At 51.3% G+C, this 19,270-nt stretch overlaps 1 long non-coding RNA gene across 1 annotated transcript; it reads right to left on the bottom strand.

Moving 5' to 3' along the window:
• Window positions 1–8,426: 8,426 nt before the first annotated feature.
• LOC125962016 (uncharacterized) lies at window positions 8,427–11,698 on the bottom strand. Its single transcript, XR_007473299.1, has 3 exons — window positions 11,154–11,698; window positions 10,111–10,803; window positions 8,427–8,990 (listed from the first exon to the last, which is right to left on the bottom strand). It is a non-coding gene; the product is annotated as an uncharacterized LOC125962016 (long non-coding RNA).
• Window positions 11,699–19,270: the final 7,572 nt, after the last annotated feature.

Below are 19,270 nucleotides of genomic sequence, written 5' to 3' on the forward strand. Positions count from 1 at the left end.
GGGGTGGAAGCAACATGCACGGCTACGGTGACACAGAAGGTGCACAAGGACATGTCCCAGATCTTCAGGAAGGGAACCAAGATGCTGGTGCTCAGAATATCTCAAAGCCGCTCCTGAAATAACACTTTTGGAATCCACAAACATGCATACACATCCGGTTCCAACTCGCAGACGGGCCCACTGAGTTACCTGGGGCAGCAGATGAAGGTACCTGAGTCCTCAGAGTGGGAAATCAGGAGAAGAAGAACTCACCTCCTCCCCTTCCTCTCCTCCCTAGATCCCTGGCTGAGAAGCTCAAGGTTGGAGACAAATTAATTTGCCTTAAGGTGCTTGAGTTTATCCATTAATTACACTCGCCCTCCCAAGCAATTTTCCATAAACATCTCAGTGCCTCTGGTGCGGTGCTAAACCAGTACTACCCTGCTTGGAGTGGCTGGTGAATTGCACTTGTTCATTTGTTTATTATGAAGAAGCTTGGTTGCCAGGGATTCATTAAATAAGACACACGGTATGTCGTTCACTTATTTTGACTTGCCTGGATGTCTTTGTGCATATAGACAGGGAGGCATTTGGTCCTCTGGTTTTCTAATATGCCAAGCACAGGTGACAATGGATTAGAGCTACCAGTCCCTGCGGGATGCATTGTTCCCGTGACATGCATTTTCCCTGCTCACCTCCTCCCATCAGACCACGGCAGGCCCACAGCCTAGGGGCATGGTGAGTCTCTGGTGGGGAGTGGGGGAGGCCTGAGCTGGGACCAGGTAGAGACTCACCCCATAAGGCGAGATCATGGCAAGTGACCTGGACACAGGGTGGGCTTTGGGACTGCAGCTCAGAGGCTGCCCTCGTGGCTGGGGTGAGGCAGGCGTGAGTCCCTCCAGGAGCAGCCCTGAGTCCGAGGGTTTGGGGGAGCCTAGTAGAACCTGAAGGGGTGGCTTGGAGCTTGAGAGCAAGGCCAAGTAGAAGCCTGGGAAATAACTGGGGACAAGGCAGAGGGGCCACAGAGGACCAGGGGTCCAGGGGAGCACAGAGCGGGACAGAACAAAGCCCTTCGTATGACAGGTGGGGTGAGCTGCAGGTGCAGGGGCAGGTGTGACATCCCGTGGGCCTGGGTAGGTTGGGTACAATGAGGGGCAGGCAGGCCGGGCCTGCAAGCCGGACCCTCACCAGGTGCCGAGCATCTGGACCCACCTGGCAGACCCAAGTCTGGGCCACGTCCCCATCCCCAAGGGGGCGGGGCCAGGCAGGCCACCAGAGGCCAGACCTGAAGAGCAAGATGGATCCAGGGCGCCTTCCGTGCACCGAGGCAGACCAGGAGACGACGAAGAAAAAGGAGCAGCTGGGGCCGTGAGAGGCCTCGCGGGTAACCCTGGAGCCACCACCACGGCTGCAACACGTCTCGTCTCACCGGTAGCACAACCGCCTGAGATGCTCCCTGTAAAGGTCTCTCTCCAGCCAGGCCTGTGGCCTGTTGCAGTGACTCTTTGGTACATTAACCTTTGAGGACCAGAGGTGACCAGCAAGAGCTTTGGGGTCATGACCAGGTTAAGGTCTCCATCAGGCACTTAGAACTTACCTGTCTTATTGACTGACCTAAGCCTCCGTTTCCTTGTATGGAAAGGAGGAGCAATGATTATCAACAGCTGCCTCGCAACGCATAAAGTGCTTTAAAAAGGCCAAGCAAATGGTAAATGCTTCAAACATGTTTTTGTCATTATTGTTCTATTATTACTACCAGTGGCTTATCTCCAATCCCTGCCACAACAAGGTGTGGGGACCACAAACCTACGTTATTTCAATCTCTGTGTTTGTCAGATACCCAGGCAGAGTGACGGCTGAGGTTCAGGGGTGGCCAAGGACATCAGCTCAGAGGATGTGGGGAAGAGAGAGACAGAGAAGCAAGGATGGTTCCACCAAGACTGGAACCTTCCAAACTCAGCCACCCCAGCAGGAGAGGCATTAATGCCAAACTCAGCCCGTCCAGCCGCATCAGAGCACAGACTGGGATTGGACTTGAGGGTCATGGAGCGAGGCCAGGTGGCGTTGGATTTCTCTGGAGATGCTCCTTCCACACCAAAGAAAATGAAAATTGTTCCTGGACGTCCTTGGCCACTCCTGCCACCCCCTCTCACATCTTCGTCCTTCCCTCCTCACCTCTGCAGTTCGGCCAAACAGAGGATAAAGAGAAACATTCCACACCTACTCCCAGTTCCCCCCACATCCGCCCCCCCACCCCTGGTCTGCTCAGACCCAGAGGGAAGGAGGTGGTACCCTGTTTAATCCGTCTTGTTCACTCAGCGGGAAGGGGTGGCTCACCTGCCCGCAGCATCCTCCACTCCTCCCGCTTCCACCCCTGAGACCCCACCCCAGGCCCTCTCTTTCCAAATCACCCCACCCTGCCAGCCCCCGACCTTCAGCTCCTGTGGCTGACAGCCCCTGGCTGCCCTAGGAATTAGCATCGTGACCTTCCACTTGATCCTCTGACCTTCATCCCCACCACACACCTCCACCGCGGCCTATTCTGGGTACAAGGGCAGACTCTGTTGCCTTCATTATAGACTATCACACAAAAACATAATAAAATAAAATGAATGTTTTCTCAGTGCAAATCCATTAGATGAGTTACCGTTGTAATTTAATAATGGGATGGGAAACTACAGCAAATTACCGAAGTATATAATTAAAGTAAATCTATTTTAAAGTCCTTTATTGCTTAGCGTTTCTCAGATCTCAGCCTCTCCCCACTGCATCCCCCTTCTCTTTTTCTCAGTGTGGGGAGGGGGGTGGGAGCTGTGGATTCCTTTGAAGCCATCAGTGGTACTCTGCGGCAAATGCCACTCGCCTGATTCTTCCAAGGGAGGACCGTGTTCCTGGCGTGGCTGAGGCCCCAGGCTGGGCTCCCGTCGGCAGAGCAAGAATAACTGACAGGCACTGGCTGAGGTCAGATCCCAGGACCCACCTCTGCTAGATCCTCAGGGCTGAGGGTTGAGTTTTGCCCTAAATGCCGAACTGATTAAACTGAGGTGGGGGTGTGGTGAAGGGGAAAAGGGAGGTGTCAGCCCTGAGAATACCCTTCACGGAGGACAGATGCCACTGACCCCTGGCTCTCAGATTTGAGACCCACCCAGGATCACACAGCAAGAGGCAGCGCTGGGATTTGCTTTTGGCGGACAATTGACACAGGACCACCAGCGAAGCTCCCCGAAGGGATTCCTGTCTGCTGGGCATAGAAGCCCTCTGCAATGAGCCGGTCGGCTACTGCCCATTTTCAAAGGAGAGGTCAAATGTAGCTGAGGTTGCCATCACTGTTTTCCACTTTCTGGAATTCGGTGTCAGGGTGTGAGGAGTCCAGCAAGGGCACAGTCACACCAAAGCCTACGCAAAGCTCAGTCTCAATCCCTCCACTTTCTAACCGGGAAAGGGTAAAGGCTTCAGACCCTCTAGGATGAATCCCCTTCATCAGAAAGCCCCGGGTAGGTCCTAGGGGACTCACTGAAGACCCCAGACTCCGAGCTTAGCCTGGCCTGCCATGGCGAAGGGGGTCTGCAGGCCGGCGAGTGCCAGGGAGGGGCCAGCTGAGCCTGCGGTCACCTGAAGTGATCACAATGGCAGAATTTCTGTACTTCATTCAAACCCAGAACAATGCATTTTTCCCTTTCTAAGCCCTCGGGACCACTGTGCTACTGGCAGCCACAGAAAGCCAAGTGACCCAAACTGAGATTAAACCACAAGGGCCAATTCGTTAGCACAGCAAGCTTTTGGCTTAAGAGAGAAAATGATCCCCAAGAAAAGGAAGGAGAGCTCCCCTGCCCACCGGCAGTTTTCCCAGGGAACGCTGGACCTCAGGAGAGCCAATCCTGCACCCCGCCCCTGCAGCCCTGGGCAGGGGCCCTGTCCTCCTCCGGCTGGCCCCCCTCCTCTTCTCCAAAGGAGAGGACCCGGAGGAGCCCCCCCTCCCCACCCCCACAGAAGGATGAGTGAGAGGTGTGGTCTCCGCAGAACTTGGTCCTATGCAAATGAGTGCAAAGTGGATGCAAATCCAAGCCTGCTCTCTCTGAATCTCCCGTTTTCATCTGGTAGCTGAGTCGCTGCAGACCTCCAGGCGCTCGGAAGGCCGCTGTCTCCTTCCACCTTCCTGTCCATCGAGGACAGCAAGCTCTGGTGACGGAACAAACGAGCAGGGCCTTGCAGAGGGCAGGGGGTTTGCCCACCCACCGCAGGCCTGACCAACCCTCAGGAGGCCAGATTTCCTGGAGCTCAGGCCGCTGCCACGCCCTCCTCTGGGGTCATCCTTTCTTGCTCCAGGGCAGCACCCAAAGATACACATGTCCAAAGCCCCAGGGAATGCCTTATCCTAAACATGAAGTAACTCTGGAATGCAAACGCCACCCTGTCTCTCTTTAGCTGCAAGGAGTTGTGGCTGAGGGTGTACAGCAGTGAGGGTGAATTCTCCACCGAGATTCCAAGTTTGGAGCAGCCTTGGGGCTGTCTCCTGCCCCGGAGAAGAGCCGAGTGGAGAAACACCTCTGCACCTCCCAGACTGCACCTCAAAACCACGCTCAGTGCTTCTCAGACAGGACCCCTGCTTTCCCACCAATGCCCGCGTTGGTCCTGTGCCTGCTGCATTAACTTTCGAAAACATAGAGCTCCTCCAGGGTGAGGGTCATCGTCCACAGTGAACAGGAGCCAGGACATAACATAGCCCTGGGCAAAGACAGGATAATTCACCAAAATGGCCAGGTAAGCCAGATCCTGACACCAAAGGTGCCCTTCTACGCGAAGAAAGCACTGGCATCTCCAGGGACCATTAGCCAGCCCTTCTGGATAATGTTGGCTGCAGCAGACCTAAGTGTACTTCTTAGAGCTAATTAACACAGACACAGGAACGAGGGTTGATCCAGAGGCCACAAATATCTCTATAGAAACCGAACATATAAATGAGAGTCTGGGGGGGAGTTCCCTGGCGGTCCAGTGGTTAGGGCTCCGCGCTTTCACTGCTGAGCGCCCGGGTTCAACCCCTGGTTGGGAAACTAAGATCCCATAAGCCACGCAGCCAAGAAAAAGAAAAAAGAGTCTGATCTGCCCAGGACCCCGGACAGGAGACACGCTGTGTGACCTTGGACTTGTTCCTTAACATCTCTGGAGTTCTGTTTCCTCATCTGGAAAATAAGAAAAATCATACCTTGCAGCTTTGTCATGTAGATGACATTATTTTTTGATGTAACTAAAGCTGTGCTTTATTGTGAACTTTCTACGGACTGAGCGTTCAGTTAAATCCTCTTATACACAATATTTCATTTATTCATTCTATGAGAAAAGGGAAGATACTATCTCTCCCTCTATTTTATATATGAAGAAACTCATATATTGAGCTGAGAGCATTCATCCAGCATCATGCAGCTAAGAAGTGGTCAGCTGCATTCAGCTCAAGGCATTCTGACCCCAGACCCGGACTCTGAATCACTAACTCCTGGTACCATCCTTGCTGTTGAACACCTGGAACGGCATCAGGTACACAAAGGCTCTCAACAAATGGCAGCCTCTGTCTCACCCCAAGCCCTGGCTGCCACCCACCCGATGGCTCTTTCACCCAGTGGGGGAGAAAGAGGTATGCAGGACTCACGTCTCTCCCCAGGCCTGTCTTGTCATCACAAATGACCGAAAAAACGAACAAACCATCCAGGGAGCCAGATACGTTCACCCAGCACCTCATCAGTCTGTCCCGATTGGGAAGGGGCCACGCCTACAGAAAAGGCAGGTGCACCCAGGTTGAGGAGGGCTAGTAGGGAGTTGCATGTCCCCCCCACTCCCACCCCTGCTGCAGCCCAGACTAGCCTTCCAAGCCGCGGCCCTTTGCTGTTCAAAAGAAAGAAAAGGCTTTTGTTATAAGAGCCCTCTTTAATGGGAAGGGATTGTGGTCTTGTCAAAAACCCAGGGTGGTAACACTTCCCGAACACAACACACACTCGTGACAACGTCTAATGAAGACTTTTATGATAGGAATGTAATTGTAAAAAAAAAAAAAAAAGATTACAAAATTGGTTTCAATGCTTTGTGATCCAAGAGTTCATTTGTTTCCTCATTCATGCACTAAATAAGCCCCTAATTAATCTTGAACCTTGGAGAAAGGAGGCTAGATTGCCATTTTCTCCAGAAGGACGCACTTCACATTTTGGAAAGTTTGAAGAGGCTCTTAAGCATTTTTCTTTAGTGGTATTTTCTCAGCATTTTAGAGAGGCTTCATCAGGCTGCGAAGGCTGCTAATTGCATTACCATATTTTTAAGCCTTATAGGTGCGGGTCAAGTTCATCTTTCTCCACATTCTCCTGTTAATTTGCTGATTTGACAGGTCAGAGACCTGGAGAAAGGGAAGATAAGCCGAGGGCTGACGCAGGCTCCTCTCAGCTGCCAGCCTATGACCAGAGGAGAGAGGCCGCCCCTCACACCAGCAAGTGACCAACCTTTCTCCTTTAGCAGAACTTTTAGCTTCTAAAGTCATTGTGATGTCATTATTCCTAGGGAGGAGTAAAAACCTCCAACTTTCCAGCCAAGAAAAGAAAAGCAAAAGGAGTATGTGCATATGTGTGTATATAGATAGATATGGACACATGTGTATATATGTGTGTATAGAGAGGTGTAAATATATGTGCATATAAATGAATATATGTATATGTGTGCATAGATATGAATATATGTATATGTGTATATAAATAGATATGAATGTGCATATGTACGTGTATACACATAGATACGCATATGCGTATACATGAATATGAGTATATAAATAGATATGAACTTGTGATGTATATGTACACATAATAAACATATGTATAGATATGAATATATGTATGCATAGTTATAAATATACATGCTATAAATGAATATATGTATATGTGTGCATAAATATATATGTATATATGAATATATGTGTATATAAATAGATATGAATATGTGTATATATAGATATAAATATGTGTGCATATATGAATAAATGTATCTATGTACATAGATATGAATATATGTATATACAAATATATGTATATAGATATGAATATATATGTATATCTATGTATGTATAGATATATATACATAGAGAGCTATAAATATGTGTATATATGAATATATGTACATTGTGTGAATAGATAGATATGAATGTGTGTGCATGTGTAGTGAGCCAAGATTCCATTTGTCTGGATATTTCCCCTCTATTTAAAGAAAATTTCGGGACTTCCCTGGTGTTGCAGTGGTTAAGAATCCACCTACCAATGCAGGGGACACAGGTTCCATCCCTGGTCCGGGAAGATCCAACATGCCGCAGAGCAGCTAAGCCAGTGCGCCACAACTACTGAAGCCTGCACGCCTAGAGCCCGTGCTCTGCAACAAGAGAAGCCACTGCACCACAACAAAGAGTAGCCCCCACTCGCCGCAACTAGAGAAAGCCCGCGCGCAGCAACGAAGACCTAACACAGCCAAAAATAAATAAATTTATTTTAAAAAAATAAAGAAAATTTCAATGGAAACCTCATTCCCCAACCCAGGCAGATGGGCGGGTAAAGGCAGGCACTTCACCAAGGGTCTTACATACATTTTTTCATCTAATCCTCACTCCAACCTGGAGGAGAGTTGACTGGTATTCCCTCATTTTACGGAGCGGGAAATGAATTCTGAGAGACCCTAAGCCCCAGGTCTCTTAGGTGGAGGAGTCAGAATTTGAAGCGAGCCCGGCGGACTTGGAGGCTGATGTGCTTGGTGGTTGAACATCCTGCACAAGAGTCAGGAGCCCAGGAGGTGAACAGCCCAGGGTCCAAACCCTGGCTCTGCATCCCCACACAAGTGTCTTAACCCCTCTGAGCAGCCACCCCCAACCCCAATCTATAAAATGGAATGATGACGTCCACCCTGCAGAGTTAAAAAGATAAAATGAAGTCAAATAGGTACAGCCATAAACCCTGGCCTGGCCACTAGCCACTCACACCGGCGCAGCCCTGAATGGACATTCGGACCCTGTGATGCGAGTAAGGGACCCCACATCCTCAGCAGACCCCAGCCAACACCCGAACCAGGGTCTCGCCAGCCAGCGCCACTCGGAGACTTGGGACGGAGACAGTTCCTGTCTTTTGGCTTGAAAAGATCTACCCAATTCCCCCACCCCCAGCCCGAACCTCATCCCTAAAGTTGTTGAAATAGATACTGTACTGCCTCAGGGTCCTGGCTGGGCAGTGAAACGTTCCCCCTCGGTGCTCCATCGCTGGTTTCCTACGGTCTTTTTTTTCTTTTTAACACGGGTGCCAGGAACCCAGGAGCCACTTCTCCTTAAGAGCCCCCTTGCATGCCTTCCCTCCACCTCCTCCCCATCGAAGCCCACGCTCTCCAGCCTCGGGTCACCGTGCAAGCGTAGGAATAATGGTGCTGGGCTTAGAGGCGGTGGAGAGGGGTGACTGGGAAGCTGCGCTCAGGCCGGGGTCTCGGGTTCCCTGATGGCTGCCTGGGGGGTGCTGGCAGCAACCAGCCCGACAGGGCCCGGGGAGGAGCACTGCTCCCTGGTGATAGAGGCTCTGTGTTAACGCAAGGACCTCTGGAGATGGACAGTCCCCTCCCTGCTTGGGGATACGGGCCCCCAGGCCAGCATTGCCGGAGGGCCATCTGAGTCTCTGTTAAGCACAAAATAAGGAGACTTCTTTTTTTTATTTATTTATTTTTGGCTGTGTTGGGTCTTCGTTTCTGTGCAAGGGCTTTCTCTAATTGCGGCGAGCGGGGGGCCACTCTTCATCGCAGTGCACAGGCCTCTCACTGTCGTGGCCTCTCCCGTTGCGGAGCACAGGCTCCAGACGCGCAGGCTCAGTAGTTGTGGCTCACGGGCCTAGTTGCTCCACGGCATGTGGGATCTTCCCAGACCAGGGCTCGAACCCGCGTCCCCTGCATTGACAGGCAGATTCTCAACCACTGCACCACCAGGGAAGCCCAAGGAGACTTCTTGACTGGACCCCAGGCTGCAAGGCAAGGCCAGCTGGTCAGGCCACTCTGCCATAAGAGGAAGGGGACAGCAGGTGGCCGGGGGAGTCTCCAGGGGAAAACCCAGCTGGTTCCCTCCTGCCTGTGGCTGACTCCCGGAAGTTGCAGACAGTGGGAGTCGTGTCCCCCCAATAAGCTGGCCACTGCCCCTCTTCCAGTTGGGCAGGTCAGCTGAAGGGCTGTTGGCTGCAGTGTGTTTGACACTCTGGGAGTCTGTCTGGGCACGCTGCTCTGATGGATCAGAGCACTAAGGAATAGTGGGCTCTCTGTTTGTTCTGTGTCCTCATGTCTTATAGAAGGAGAGGGGCCTGTGCATGGGGTCAGGACGTTGCCTGCACAGGATCCAGGATGGCAGCGAGGAGGCATGGTTTGGGGGCCAGGCAGGGACCCAAGGGCCAGCTCTGCCACAGCCCACGTGGGTGGCCATGGGCAGGTGACTCACCCTCCAGACACCTGTTCCCTTACCTGCAAAACGCAGCTAACATCATCACTACCCCTAGGATTGCTGAAAGGGTTAAATAAAACCAATCTTTCAGCAAATAGTTTCGGAGCCCTTCTCCTTTCCCAGACACAGGCACACAGTCCAGCTGGGAGACAGCAAAGAAACAGGTAAACCAACAAGTACGACAGAATAAATTGTGACAAGTGCCATGAAGGGGAAAGAGAGGAAACCGTGATGCAGAATAAGGAAGACAGGCTTCCTGGTTTGGGGGTCCTGGAGCCAAAGGATGAGAAGCCAACCAGGCAAAGGAGTGCGGAGAGGAGCCCGGCAGGAGGGTGTGTGCGGGCCCCGAGTCAGAAAGAGCTGGTCGCGGTGTGGTCAGCGATGCCGGCACAGGACGCATGCTCCAGGTGCGGGGGCTCCATCCATACCGTGCTGTGTCCCCCTGAGGCAAAAGTGCCCAGCAACGACTGCTCCCCTTCCCACCCAGGGGGCCTCCCAGGACCGCCGTGTCCCCTGTCCCAGGGTGGCCTTCCAGCCGGCAAGCATGCATGCTGACCCCTGGAACAGCTGGACCACAGAGAAGCCACGCATGTACCCAAACAGCACACCTCATCCCATCTCAGGACCAGGGCACCAAATCTTAAATCACATACCACACCCCGAAAATGGTCTCCTCTTCTACCAGGAAACCCTTTCTCATTCTGATTTTTCTTCTGGCTGATCTCGCTAGAAACTCAGGCAATGAGAAAACAGATCATGTGAGTCAGCAGGAACCATTTTCTATCCCAGGCCACCCATTCTCTCTCCCCTTCTCTCTAGCACGCACATATGCGGAAAGGACCAGCCATAAGAAGAAAGCACAGATTGCAGCTAACCCTAAAGATTCAAAATGACACACCTATTCCACACCTGTGAACATCACTGTCCCCAATCTTTACCACCAACGTGAAGCTTACACACTAACAAATGACCATAAAATGCCGTGATACGGGTTTACGCGTAAAAGGCGGGCGCCGACATATACACATACGTTGATCTGAAAAGCGCCAGGTATTGTCTTTGAGGTGTAGATTTCTGTCCCATTTAACAGAAAGGAACTCCAGGCCCAGTTACTAACCCAGGTAACACTGTGGCTTTGCTGGGGGGACATGTGATGCCAGCAATGGTTCTGTCCTCTGAAGGCACTTTGTTTCTCATCAAGTGACCCTTTTTGCCTTTTAGTCTTATCCCTCCCACCCGAGAGCAGGAATGGTGTCATACGTCTTGGTATCCCCAGGACCCAGTGTCTCTCATACAGCAGGTGCTCAATCAATGCTCGTCAGATGAATGTCCTCCCAATGCCTAGGCTGGTGGAAAGCGAGGTGTTCAAAAGGGTCACTGGGGTTCTGGAACAGCAGTGCTCTTTCCCGTGCCTCCACCCGAATTCCATCCCTATGCGGGGGAAGCCCCGCCCTGTGGCATCCTCACCTGGATTGCTCCATGCGGCAAAACTTCAAAACAGAAAAGTAGGGAATGAGCATGGATGGCCACCTTATTCTCTGAGTAAGTACAATTTTTAAAGCATTTGCCATCCAACATCCCCATCATTTTATAAAACCAAGAACCTTCTAACACCAAAAGGTAGAAAGGATATAATCTCAGAATAGAGGGCAGGTCTTTAAAGTGACTATGAAATCGAGCGCTACGAACAACTCACCCCTCTGTCCAGTCCTCTTCATTTCGCATCCGGTCACATCCAGGGTCAGAGGCTGTCCAGTGTTTAGGAGGATAGCGCTGGCTTAGTGGGGGATGGGGGCCAGGCCAGGAAGGAAGGGGGGAAGTGGGGGGCTCACAGTCAGCGGGAGACACTGGGTTCTGACGCAGAAGAGACCTTGGGAAGGAGATGCTGGGGGTCCTGACCAGGAAGCCCACCGAAGAGAAAGCTGAACTCAAGAGCTGGGAGCCAGCCACGCTTGGATGGGATTTCACCTGGAAAGCTGAACAAGAAACCAGAAGTCTTATAGATCCCCTCCGGACACTGAGACTCTTTCAGCTTCTCAGTTAAAGAACGGAAGACAAATTGTGTTCAAGGCTGGCTTTCAGTCAAAGCTCTAATTTTACACCGACATGGTTTTCATTTTCCAAGAGCGTGTCCTGTGAAGCCAGGGCCAAAGCGAACAGAAGACCTCACATCTTCGGCCACCTCCCCATTTCTGCCCCCACGACCACACCCAGTGAAAGCATCAACTAGAGGAGCCTCGGTGGCCAGCGCATCACACACCCCCACCCCCACCCATCCACCCCCCTCCCACCCCCATCACTGTCCACCCATTTTTACCCTGTATACAGTTGTTCGGTGCCTTCTCTGTGCCAGACACACACAGCCACCAAAGGTCCCCAGCCTGTGGCCCTTTTTGTCAACCAGACGAGGTGGGAGGAAAGAGGAATTTGCTTCGAGGCTGCTCCCTGCCTCCCCTTACCCCTGGCCTCTCTCCTTGCCCCTCCGGCTCTGCCTCCTCTGAGCTGGTTCTCAGAGAGCGGCCACTACACCTAAGGGAGATGCGTAAGCGCATAAAGGGTCAGCCCAGGGCCTCTCAGCTCTGGCTGATGTTCAGATGAGGCAGTAAAACTGCAGGAGCCCAGGCCTCCCCTAGAGACTCCGACTTCACAGCCTGGGGTGGGGCCCAGGGTTCCACCGTGCAGCTCAGAGACCCTCTGGCACTAAAGGCCGCCTGGGGCTACTGTGCTAAGGAATTACCTCCCAAGCCTCTGAGAAATGAGTTCTGGGCTCTCAGTGGCGCAGAGCAGAGGAGGGCAGGGTGGTCCTGGGGGTCCCTAGGCGGGTACCGTCCCTCCCCTGCCACGTATACCATCCTCCACCCATTTCCCCGCAGCTGCCCGGGGCTCCACACTGGTTCATATTAACCTGCCGGAAGATGTGCACATGAGATCATTTACTAATAATTGCATTTTCCCCCAGTGATTTTCTTTTTAGAATACAAATTTGAACTGAGTCAAGGTTATTATTCCTCTATTAAAGAGCTCCTCACTTGGTGCTTCTCATCCAGCATGCATTCCTGGGGGGCATTAAAATAGGGAAGAACTCCACACCTGCCTGACCAAGGGAGTGCGGCTCATGCGACGGTCACTGTCATGTGGGATGTTTCTGTGTGTGCCTCAGTTTCCTTGTCTGTAAAATGGGGGAATAACAGCATCTCCCTGCTGGGGTTGGTGTGAGGATTAAATGAAACTTGGAGCCAAGCCTGGTCCATCATGTTAGCTACCATCACCATCACCATCATCATCATCTTCATGTGTGTACAAAAAGCGGACCTGAAAACTGGAGCCCTGCACTGTAGCCAGAGATGGCTGTGAAGTACATATCTGATCACTCTCTCTCCCCTCTCAATAATCTCTCTCTGGCTCCCCAGTGCCCTCAGGCAAAGTCTTTCAAAATCTGGTCCCCGCTGACCTTGACAACCTCCTTTTGCACCACCGCACCCTCACCCATCCAGCCATACCGATCAACTTCATTGGAGGGGGTGGCAATCGGCCAGCACAGGGCTAGGCTTGAAGAAAGCTTGTTCCTAAATCCGTTCAAAGCAGCAGGATGAGTTTGCACAGCATCTGTTCAGAATCTGCCTCAGGCAGTGTCCTCCAGTTTAAGGGCAAAATGCAAATGACAAATTCTGAAATTAACAGCAGCCAAGATTACTTATCAAGTTCAGGGAGCTCTTCTTTCCGCAGCCAATGCTTCCTGATGGTGTCTGCAGTGCTTCCCCAGCTGCCGTTCGCGTGTTATTGCAGGTGCCTTATCTAGGTCAACATTATTATTTTTTAGAGGATAAGATAGCAATGTTAGTTCTACACAGGATTGTCAGATTGCAGTTACCTGTACTTGGTATTCACCGCAGAGGCAGAAAAACCTTCCAACACTTGTGAAACCAATCTGAAGCAGCATTGGGGAAGGAGGGGGCAGAGAATAGAAAAGAAAACCAGCAAAGAGCCAGGTGTAAATTATTATCCTAATTAAGTATGCGGGAGGAGTTAATGCACTAAGATTTTTTAAAAATGCACTGCTTTCCTTTTCTTTTTTCTTTTTGCAAATTGTGTACTTGTATGTTTCCTGATGACTAATGCGATGTATTCTTGGCTTGCAGAGCAAGAAAAGTCATCAGGGTTTCATTTGTTATGTTTATGCCAATAGAAATAAATCTCGGCCGTCGTGGAGAAGGTTGTTCATACTCCAGTCACTGTCTGGGGAGGCCGGCTGGTCGCATCCCCTTAAGGGCCCGCAGAACTGATTCGGGGTAAGATACACTTTGGCTTTATCGATCACAAAGCTTCTTCTTTACTGCTGTGGGGTTGCAATTCAATAGACAGGCCCACAGAAACATAATAGATTTTTTTTTTTAAGAAAATCAATTAAACTATTTTTTTGCAGAATTGAGTTTGCATGGTCGTTGTCTTGGGCATGCTACATAACAATTTTAATGTGGTCTCCTTCTAAGGGCTGCCTTATCATGACCAAGTGGCAATGCCTTGTTTAGAAGGTCGAATTTGAAAGAAGAGAGGATGGCCTGGGAAAAGCAGAAAGCACCCCGTTCAGCCCTGCGACCCTGACTTGACACTACAGCGTTGCTAGAAAGCCACGGTCAGCCCATTGGTCATCACGTGGACAGAATCTGTTAGCGTGCCTCCTTCTCGGGCTAAAAACGTGGAACTGAAACTTCTTGGAAAGCCCAGATTGATGTCTGAATTTCCCCACTCCGAAAGCAGAAGGAAGCTCGGTGGGCATAAAGGTGAAATACAGCCGGGCTAGGGCTGCCCAGATTTGCCAATGTGCCGCACACTCGTCCCTCTCCCCCAGGGACACTGCTGGAGTCTCAGGGATGCTGAGCCCAGGAGACAGCTTCAGCCTGGAGCCTCAGCCAACTGGCCACACATACTTGGGCTTTTTTTTTTTAGATCACAGTTATGCAAGCAAATTCCCACCATGCCGCTTGTGGACAACGCATATCTCCCCAAATCCTGGTCCTTAGCAGGCTAGGGCCATCACTCTGCTCCCTGGACTTCAGCCTTCTTGCAACTTTTTTCCTGGTCTGGGATGATCCTAGATAACATCTATTTTTTTAAAAAATCCTCTTTCCACTTCTGGCAACTCTACCAAGGACTCAAACTGACATGGTGACGTGGTGTGGAATCCAGCAGGATGGCCGAGCTGAAAGTACTCCAGCAACGCTGAACATAAGGAATTATATGTTCCTCATGGTACATAATAAATAACAAAGCTGTAATTCCAGAAAGGAGCCTGGTGATGACATTTAAAAATCTCCCTTAGCTTTGTTCTTGTGGTTCATGTCATCAGAACCCGGGGATGGAATCTCAGCCTGAATTTATGTCCATTCCGGGGGTGTATGTTAGTTAACATTATTCCCTTTCATCCGTCTCTTGTCTTGGGCTTGCCTTTTGGGGAGTCGGGCGTTCCATCTGGGTCTCGCTTTCTTCACACCCCACCCCAGGGCGGCTGGCACCCTACTCGGAGTGCCTAGATTATGTACATTCCTAAAGGAGTATGAGGCTTCAGCTCTGAGATTCTGAATTGAAACAGGAAAAGCTGGGGCAAAGTATAAAGCCCTTATCCCTTTCTGCAGGGCCCAAAGAGAATCAGAAAGATCCCCCAAATTAATCCAAAGCAGCAGGCTGAACTTGCTTGGAGACTGACATCTGCCTGAAAACTGAGAAGCCCGTTCACTTCCACGCTGAGTGTCTGTCCGTCTGCTCCTTTGTCTCTCCGTCCCAGTGGAGAGCAGGGCTGAGTGGGGACCAAAGGGTATTGGAGCAACATGCCTTGTTTAGGGAAAGGGGAGCATTAGAAAGCAGTACAAAGTCTGAAGGCCAAGTGGAGGTTTTTCAGATCCAGTGATTTGGGGGAAATTACTGCTTCTAAGACCATGTTTTCAGTCTGGCTGGATTTCATGGTACATAATACGTGTCAGCAAAACGATGAATGACCATTGAAGGCTCAGCGTTAAACCTTCCATATTTAGTTGTTCAGAAATTCAACTTGGACCCACGATACACACTGATTTCCAAGACTTTTGAGGAAATGTTAAAGGAAAAACAACAGCATTGCCACGATAAATAATGTGCAAAAAAGAAAATCCATTTTTGTCATCTGTTGGGGCATGTCTACTTGGAGAGCCGTAATTCCAAATTTTTACCTCTCAGAGATGGTCCCGATGGGACATTAACTCATTCAATAAATGCTCACTGTGGGCTGCCACTTGGGGAGTGGCTGATTCACAGGAGAAGTTCCTGCCCTCAAGGAGCATACATTCTATGGGTGAGACAGATAATAAACAAACACATATGGGTGTGATATAAACTCCATGAGTGCAGGGCTTGTCTGTGTGTTCACTGTTGAATCTTGAGTGTCAGAAGAGTGCCTGCACATAGTAGGCCCTCAATAACTTATGAACCAGGGTGGGTCTATACTGTATATGCATGTCAGGTGGTAATAATGCGTGCATGAAGGTCCTACCAGGGCCGAGCTTCAACAGCTCTGACCCTGGAGCCGGGCCAGCTTTTATAGCCCTACAAACAGCCCCAAACCCGCCCTTCACACACCACTCAATCAGGCAAGTGAACCACACACATAAAGGGGCACACACACACGCACATCCCTGACTTGCGTCCAAATGCAATCTCCCCTCCCCTCAGACAGAACATGTTCTCCACAAGCTTTCTGGGCCGTGCCAGGCCTCAGCCCCCAGGCCTCATTTCACATCCAGAGTGGGTGATTTTTTACCCCACACCCCATACAACGAATTTATTTGGGGTAATTACGGTAGGCTGAATAATAGCCCCTCCAAAATATCCTAATCCCTAGAAACTATGAATGTTACCTTGTAGAACAAAAGGGACTTTTCAAAACATAGTTAGACTAAAGATTTGGGGATGGGGCGATTTGCCTGGATTATCCAGGTGGGCCCTAACATTCATCACATGGGCCCTTATAGGAGTGAGGCAGAGGGAGACTTGGGAGTGGAGAAGGAAGCTACGTAAGGACAAAAGCAGAGGTTAGAGCGAAGTGCTCTGAAGGTGAGACAGGAGCTACAAGCCAAGGAAAGCAGACAGCCTCTAGAAGCTGGAAAAGGTACAGGATTCTCCCCGAGAGCCTCTGGAGGAAGCGCAGCCCTGCCAACACCTTGATTTTGGCCAGGGGACACCCCATTTCAGACTTCTGGCCTCCAGAGATGTGAAATAATAGATTTGTGTGGCAGTAAGCCCCTAAGTTTGCGGTCATGTGTTACTTCAGCCCTAGGAAACTAAAACTGTAATAAAATGTGTAAACAGCTATTCTTTTCTTGATGTGTGATTTTAAAAAATCATTTTGAAAGAAGAATAAATGCTCATCTTAAAAAGACTGTTCACATTCAGTAAAATATTTCACGTATGAACTAAAATCGGTACTCACCAAACATAAATACTTCTTGTCACGGTTCATACTGCTTCCCTGTTTTAAATTTTAAACACTGATGTGGAGTCACACAGAATGACTGAGTTGAAGTAAGTCAAGTTCTCTTCATCCCTGCGGTCGCTGTGCTGTCATTGTTTATTTCTAATCTGCTGTTTAAAAGCAGGAAAGCGCAATTCCACGGGGGTGGGACCCACAAACTGTACCCGAAGGGATCTCCAGCGACCCCAAACCCCCATAAACTTATTCCCCAAATGAACAGGAGCGGCCCTCCCCGCGCGGGGAGCCAACAGCACAACTGGGCTTTTCCAAACTGACTCCGACAAAGAATGGGATGTTTATCAAAGGCTAAGTAATAAAAAAAAAAGGTGTTAATTCAAAGCTTACATATATATTATTAAAACCCAACAGTAACAGCCATTGTTTAGAACTTAGATCAACAAAAATTTTTTTCAGGGACGTTTTTTGGGAATCATGGGTTCATGATATTAACAAAAAGCAGAGCAACTTTTGCCGGGTTTATTGTTGTTTTCGCATTTCTTACAGATAATGTGTGTCCTCGTTGCCGCCCTTGGAACTGTGGCCCTCCCACTCAACCTGCACGATTCCTCACAGACCAGGAAAAAGGAAAGCCAGGTTTCCCCCGACCCGCACCCGGGGCCAGGGGGCTGAGGGGTATTCCCAGGCAGCGCCCCGCCACACAGTGCAGTACTGAGATCCCCGGGGCGGGGTGGGCAGAGGCCTGGGGGAGAAGGGACTTCCACAAAACGCCCCCAGACCCTCACTGAGTATCAGGTAGGACGCTTCCCGCTGGCCTGAGGCCGACAGCTGGGAAGGGATTTGCAGGAAGGGCCTAGACACAACTGCACAGAGTCCAAGTGGGTCCCCGGTGGGAACCTTCTCCCCGGGTACACCCCGGTCCCACTGAGCCTGGCCTCCCAGTGAGGCCTCCCAGCCTTCGCTGCCCTCAGAACTCCCCTACCCTGCTCTTAGCCACGAGGGACACCCTCAACCAGGAACTCACCCACGAAGCCGGCAACTGGTGAGTGGCTGTCTCCACAGACAGCTGCCACCCCGGAGCGACTGGCCCTGCGAAGTGGGGGGATCTGGAAGTCTCTGAGCATGTAGGGTGGAAGGATGAGGTCATCAGGAAGCAGAGAAGGAGCAGGAAGGGGAAAGAGGGTCTGGTTTTCAGAACAACCGAGCCACCCCGCCTATAGCACCTCTGGCCACCACCCACCTGCTCACAGCCTCCGAGGCCAGGTGGTGGCTAGTCACTGGTCACCACCACCCGCCCTCTTCTCCCCTGACGCCCTCAGGGTGCAGCTGGCCTCCTCGTGACCTGTAAGCTCTGGAGTCTGCAGATGTGGATTCAGATCCTGCCTCTCTCAGCTGTTTGCCCTCAGGGAACGTGCTAGGCCCCCGGGGGTGGGGGCAGAGGGCACCTGGCACCAGGGCGGGCAATCGGCATCCCCTCCCCCTTTCCTCCTCCTGGCCCATTCTATCAGAACATCCAAAGGGCGGGGCACAGTGTCCCGAGCCCCCCCACCCCTTAGAAACAGGAGCCTTTTGGTGACACGGTGATCATTTTCAGCTGTTCCCGTGGGGTTCAAGGGCTTTAGGGCCCCACTCAAGGTGGCCGTGGGGCACGCAGCCCCGTCCAGAGTCGGGCTGGAGTGGGAACGGGGGAGGAGACGGGAAGGGTGCGCAGGGGAAACAAGCGCTGAGAGCGGCGGTTCCCACCCCGCCAGTATGCAAATCACTCGCCGCTGAGATAAACGATCCGGCAGGAAGGCTGGCAGGGTTCCCAGCGGGAGCCGTTTGTCATTTCTATTCCCGAACGAGCAAACCCCCAAGAGCGTCCCCCATCCCTCCCTCCCACCCAGGTAGCTGCACCGTCACAGGTGCCCAGAACAAAGAGAGGCATCTCCCTCACCTCCGCCTCCCCACATCCCAACAGGGGCTGGGGGCACCTCGCACGGCCTTGGACTTGGGCAGCCCAGCACCGTGCATGGAAAAACGCTCCTCGGACGCCAGGGCAGGGAGCGCTTTGTCTCTTGGAAGGACAATGTGAAACCGCAAACCTCTTTCTTTTGGCAGTCAGCTCTCCACCTAATTGACAAGTGTGTGTCCTGTGCATGAGCTGCTAAGATTTTCCATGACGTCAGCAGAGCCCGGCATTATCTGGGGTTCACCTGGCAGGCCTGGCACCAAGTGGAGGAAGCGTGGGAGCAGGTCGTGTTCCAGCAACAACTGGTGTAAAGCTCGGACCCCCCCAGGCTCGTTCATGAACGGCTGACGAAGGGGCAGACAGATCAATCGATCCTGGAGATTTTGAAATTGCCAGAAACCCA

This window comes from Orcinus orca, chromosome 19 (genome assembly GCF_937001465.1).
Source record: "Orcinus orca chromosome 19, mOrcOrc1.1, whole genome shotgun sequence".
NCBI lineage: Eukaryota > Metazoa > Chordata > Mammalia > Artiodactyla > Delphinidae > Orcinus > Orcinus orca.